Source organism: Engraulis encrasicolus, chromosome 7 (genome assembly GCF_034702125.1).
Source record: "Engraulis encrasicolus isolate BLACKSEA-1 chromosome 7, IST_EnEncr_1.0, whole genome shotgun sequence".
Classification (NCBI taxonomy): domain Eukaryota; kingdom Metazoa; phylum Chordata; class Actinopteri; order Clupeiformes; family Engraulidae; genus Engraulis; species Engraulis encrasicolus.
Genome location: NC_085863.1, coordinates 14589085 through 14595971, shown reverse-complemented (window position 1 = coordinate 14595971; position 6887 = coordinate 14589085).

Genomic DNA, 6887 nt, shown 5'->3' with positions numbered 1-6887 from the left:
TAACTTTTTCTAAGACTCCTTTACAAAATATGTCATATTTCATGTGAAGCTGAATAAAATTATATCGGGTGCTGGATAAAACGGCCTCAAGGGCCGCAAACGGCCCTCGAGACATAGGTTCCCCACCCCTGCTCTAACAGAATATCTTCCCACCTGCTCAACAGTAGACTCCAACAGGAAATCTTCCCACCGGCTCAATAACTCACTGAACACTGAACTCCTCCAAGAGGAAGTCTGATGATTTGGGTCTGCCTACTGGCTCAACCGTTGAAGACTCTTAACAGGAAATCTTCCCACCGGCTCAATAACTCACTGAACAGTAGGTCAGACCCATTGACAGTATATATGGGGAAGTCTGACCATTTAGGTTTGCCAACTGGACAGTAGACTCAGCAAAATCATCTCTCACTCGGCAGAATACTCTATCCATTAACAGACTCAATGACTTAAATTCAAAAACACAACCTGAACAGTGCAGCATGCTCTCTAGCAGGCCTGCCCACTTGGTCAATAACCAACTCAATGAAGGCGACTACAACCTAACAGCACTCTATGGAGTGAAACTGAAACTCAAAAACAGAACAGTGGACTGTATGTTTTCAGAAAGGTCTTATCACCCACACACTTTAACAGTAGACTCGATGGTCTTCAAACTCAACCTCATTTGTAGACTTTTTAAGGTCACCTCTGAATAACGGATTCAATCAATTAAATTCAGATTCAACTGTTGACTGTGGTGAAGCCTGTCAGGCAGGCTCACAGTCTACTGTTGAATCTGAGTTGAATACACAGAATCTCTTATTAACCGTGTTCATTTATTCAACACTACAGTGATTAAAAGGGAGGCGTGCACTGTAGTCATTTGCTCAACATTTAGACTCAGTAAAGTGGCTTCAAATTCAGATGTAGACTCTGTGTGTGCGTGTGCGTGTGCGAGCTCGTGCCCACGTCTGCCCACACACATCCTGAATGGCAGACTCCTCCTCAGTATGCTTTAAAAGGTCTGCCCACCACGACTCCTCCTCAGTATAGTTTGAAAAGGTCTGCCCACCTACTTATTAGCAGACTTGGAAAATGTCTGCCAGCCAACACCCACAGCACAGAGGAGTCTATGATTAACTTAACCCACCCATTCTACAACCCACTCAACAGTAAAGTTTCCAAAGGTTTGCCAACCACCATGCCCACTTGTCATCAGTAGATTATAGTCAACAAATCAAGTCAAAATCTGAGGAACTCTGGACCCAGTTTCTAAATAGTGCCGTTGCTAATGAGTTAGCGACTTACTAAGTTGCCAATGGAAAAATGCATTGCAACTAAGTAAGTTTTTATCTTACAGTAGTAAGCAACGACACTGTCGAGAATTGCACCCATGATCTGATCTGAAACTGATGACTCTTGCCCATCCACTCCACAGTAGAGCCAGAGATGATGGAGATCTCAACAGCATACCTTAAAGTAGACAACCAGCACATCAACTTGTAACAGGAGAGAAGCCATTATCCCACAATATCTCTCTCAGTATCTCTGTAGAAATTTGTGCCCCGCAATTTTGGCTGGTTAATTCATATTTACATTTATACCTTGTACCATATTCACTGAAACAAGGGATACCTTGTGTTCTCTTCCAGAGTTAAGTGTGATTTTTGAATATTGATTAAGTGCCCTTGAAATATGCAACACCAAATAAATATGCCTGAACAAGACGTGTCTCTAGGTTTCTCAGTTTCTGATTTGTGTGTATTTCTTAGGGTGACATTTTACAGAAAGCAGTCTGGATGGTTAAAATAAGGTGGAATTGGATACGTACACTTAATGAGCAATTTATGTTTGAGGTTTATGCTACTGGTAAACAATGGAAAAGGATGTGGTAATGCACACAGCAGGGGTATTCAATTAAAAATCACAGATTGCCGTTTTTTCAAATTCCCTCCAGTGAAGGGGCCGAACACAGAGTCTGTATAATTGCGAGCAGCATGGTGTCTGAAGTTAGGATGTGAAGCAAGCGGATTGCGTTCCAGACAGAACAGATATTGGCTTCTCTAGCCTTAGGATGGTCTATTTATGACAGTTTTAAATAGGCCTACAATAAGATTTCACTCTCATGTGAATGCATGCATAGAGCTATCCCCAATCTGAAGTGTGAGTGATCACAAATTTTGCACGGCCACAGATTTTTTTTCCCCTTTTGTTCTGACCTGATGGGGGGCCAGAACCTTGCCATGATACTAGAACCATGTCCGAGGGCCGCATCTGGCCCCCAGGGCCTCCATTTGAATAGCCCTGGCATACAGCTTCATTACGTGTACAGCGTGATCCAAAAACTATATAGGCTGGACACTTTCAGTCTATGTAAAGTGGGTATTTATTAAAACTGATGTAATATCATTTACAGACAACACTTTATTTTTTTGTCACTACTTATTCTCAAACTGATGACTGAAGTCCATGCTATGAGACCTGCAACAGTCACTGAAATGGAATGCATAAAAAGAGAAATGTGTGATTCGCATTTTTAGTGCCTGGACCAGAATTAATAACAGTTTGAGAACAGGTTAAACAACACAATTTTGTCTTAGTTCTGTAACACTTAATAACACACACACAAAAAATCTCTTCAATTGTGTGTGTGTGTGTGTGTGTGTGTGTAGCCAAGTGTATCTCAACAGGGGTGCCGGGGAAACGTGGCTGATAAATAAATTATGTAATATAATACATATTCCTCTAAATTAATAAGTTAATGCTAGTCAATGGAATATTTCATCTGCCATTTATGCACAATAAAGTAAATATAGGTTGCCCCAGTCACCTGCAACTTCCAACGTAGGTCGTGTGATGTCTCCAAATGGGTTACTTTTCTAAGATTTTGTGGTATCGGATGCGATGCCATGTTATGGCTTGTTGATTTGGGGTGCCTTGAAATTTTTCATGAATTGAAAGGGTGCCTCACCTAAAAAAGGTTGAGAAACACTGATAAAGCCTACATGGGACATCCTGTAGTTTCAATGTACTATTTGGGGATTGTACCACTAGGTGGCAGACTGCACACATCTTTATATACTGCTGTGACTGAATTAAGCTGGACTCCTACTGTACGTACCCGAATGCTCCTGACAGATTCCTCTTAAAAATAAATATACAGTGAAATATGAGTGTTCCGTACTTGTTACAGGCTAAAATATACATTACGTTACTCTTGCAATTCCCCCATTTCTGTTCTCATCTCTTATTCTCTATCTGCATTCTGCAGTTATTCTGCATTGATCTACCAACTCACAGAATGACTTTTTGCACAATTGCCTTTTTTACCATTTTTATTTTTATTTTCCCCTCCCTGACTATTCCTGTGTTATTTGTGTCTTGAAATGTCCATGTGGGCAGCATTTGTGTAATTGTGTATTTATGTAAGCTACTGGATACCTGAATTTCCCCCTGGGGATCAATAAAGTCACTCTACTCTACTCTACTCTACTCCTCTATCTGAACACTGGGTGGGGAGCCTCTAAAAAGACCCATCCCACTTCTATATATTTGGTGTATCCTGGGGAGAGCAAGAGCATTAGGAGTCATCCGACTCACTGTTGTATGTTTCTGTACTGTACATCGTGTTTGGAGGTAGGGTGCATCCACAGGTTGTTGTCCAGGGGCCAGACAAAAAGTAGTAGGTAGTGTGATGAAACGATCTGCACACTGTGTATTAACTCCAAAAATACTTTATTTCATTTAAACATATGGCAACGTTTCGATCCCACAGAGGGATCTTCCTCAGGCCTGAGAAAGATCCCTCTGTGGGATCGAAACGTTGCCATATGTTTAAATGAAATAAAGTATTTTTCGAGTTAATACACTCTGTACTGTACGTCATCAATGCTGTATGCCTGTCAACTACTATATTCCAACACCATCATGCTGCACAGAGTAGCTAACTACAGTCGAATATTCTTGCCCTCACCACCCCCTATATTTCAGCTTTACGGGGCAAAAATTAGACTTTTGCCTCTTCAGCCATCTTCAGTGATGTGGTTGGGTGGAAAAAACATGTTGGAAATGATCAGGTTATGAAGCCAAAAGCAATGGGAAACAGTTTTAAGTGTGCAGTTGTCCTCTAATATCAATGGTCAGGGAAGCCGACTGGGGGGGTTCAGTTGTCGGGGGCCCAGAATTGGGTTCTCATTACATAGTATGTATTGGGTAGGGGGCCCAATTCAGATGACTTTGTCCTGGGCCCCGCCAAAGCTGTCACCTGTCCATGGTGGTCATGCTTTACCACTGCTGGGCTGCTCATGAAGTATGATATCACTGGAAACAGACCTGAGAGAGCTTCACTTGGCATGGTGTAACATGGAACCACCTCATGGTTTGATGATGAGATATACAGTACATAGTTATTATTTTATATATAGTTTTTCTAGTCCATGTCCACCTTTTAGCATAACTTGAGTTCGAGGCCCAGCAAACGTCAGCTTCTCAACAGTTTGATGACATGTTGTTGTTGTTGTTTTTTTAAAAGATATTTTTCTGGGCTTTTTTGGGCCTTTATTTCAGATAGGACAGTGGAGGTGCGACAGGAAGTGAGTGTGGAGACAGAAGGGGTAAGGTTGGGAAATGACCCTGGCCAGACTCGAACCGGGGGCTTAGCGCGATGAGATGTTTTACAGTTTTTCTCAATTGGTTTTGTACATTTCTGACAACAGAATAACAATTCTCAAAAGTTTTTGTTCAATTGTGACTTCCTGCCGTTAGCTGTGCACACAATAAAATCAGTTTCTCATAGTTTTCAGCATATAGCAAATGCTTTCGTCCACCATGCAATGGTTGTGTACAATTCTCAGCTTTTCTGTACGTTCTCAATTGCTTTTGTCATATCACGTTTTGAAAGACAAACTAGGGATTTTTAGCAAGAGACGCGGTTTTGCAGGTCATCCACGATGTTTTGCCATTTGTTGAAGTTGTTTTGAGAATGAATATTATGTTTTGCAAATTGCGAGAGAGATTCGAGAAATGTACAATACCAATTGAGAAAATACTGTAATGCAATGACAAGTGTTAGTGTTTCTTCTTCAGTTTTCAATGCATGAAACATATAAGCAGAGAAGCCGACAGGGCAAAGAGGTCAGCCGTTCCGGGGAGAGGTGGGGGGCCCAGAACAGGGTTTTCATTACATTGTATGTATTAGGCGGTGTGGGGCCTTTACAGATTACTTTGTCCTAGGCCCCAGCCAAAGCTCTCAGTGTGGTCCTGCTCCTGCATTTACAACAAACACTATCTGGCAGTTCAATTGTTTTATTGCAGCAGCTGAGACCATTAACTTACAGATATCAGTCATATAAATCTTAATTGCTTTACAACAACACAGTAGCACCCATCTCTCCATATCAACCAGCCACTTAGTTTGTTTGTGTAATTTTGTAATTCTTGATGGCTTTACCACAATGGGCCCCAGAAGTCACATGGTGGAGTTCTAGACAGACTGTTTTGGTCTGAGGCCATACTTAGCCATGTGATGATGTGACCCATGAACATGAGAGCCTGAGGTGCTCCGTACAAATAAACACATGCTTTGACTTAGATCAAGGGGTGGCCAACCTTTTTCATTTGAGGCCACTTAAAACTTTTATAAATCCTCCAAGGGCCGTACTATGAACACAAACCAGGATTTCCCCCTGCACCTGCTTAGACCTGTATTGAGGGCGGACACCTTTTCAACAGACCCCCACCTTCATTACATCCCCTGCAAAATATTACTTAGTTGTATTGCAAGTGTAATTAGTAAGATTTCTTTACACAAACTGTCATATTTCATGTGCAACAGCATAACGTTAAAATTATGTTGGGGGCCGTACAAGATGGCCTCAATGGCCGTAAACAAGACATACCCTAGGTTCCACTCCGGCTGGATAGTTTTAGCTTGATTTTCTGCTTTCAGCACACGCGCACGCGCACGCACACACACACACACACACCTAATCAATTCCACTTACTGCTAATTAATACCACCTACTGCTCTTCCTAGTAAGAAGTGCATTTTTGTTTAGCGTCACGGTTTGTGTTCATAGTACAACTGAACAGTACACATCAGGTTTTTTGGTACAAAAATGGACCAAAAACTGAAATACTACTGCATACAGTACAGCTTGTTAATCATCTACTGTAGCCAACAACTCTTCTTCCAAATGTTTATTTACATTGGGAGGCTTTTAATGAGGCCAAAAGGGCGCTGGGAGGCTTATGATGAGGTCAAGTTGGGAGTGTTATGATGAGGTCAAAGGGGGCATTTGATCAAAAAAGTTTGTGAACCACTGCCTTAAAGGGACCAGTCAAATAGCCTGCTGTATCACTATGTTATTTCCTTCCTTTAAAAGCACCTGGCTGCTAGTACCCATGACTGAGAAGCTGGAGACAAAAGGTCAAGAAAGCATGTTGATAGGTCAGGATACAGAGCTGCTTGCACCCGGTCTAGATTTTCCACAAAGGAACAGACGTCATTATAGCGTGCCTCAGAAAAGCCTTATGGCAAATAATAACCCACAGGACAGGACAGCAGCTTTGGTGACGAAACAACTGGTGCCTCGACAGAATGTGTGAGAAATGACTAAGCAGAGTTCCTATGAAACATGGCATGTGCGTGTGTGCTATACGGCTATTTATGACATGGTGCAGGGCTGAGAATTGTTTAATATTCACACTCGGATGGAGCTGCAATATATTGGCCGAGATGAGGGTGCGAGTCGGGGGGCTGGTCTTGAAATTTATGGCCAGTGTGGTCTTCTTCAATAAAACTCAGTTGAGATGATAGATAGGCAAACGTACAGTGTGAGCAGTAGCCATATATGATTGGTTATTATGTGCGTATAGGACTTTCGGGTTGTATGTAACCCTACATGTAC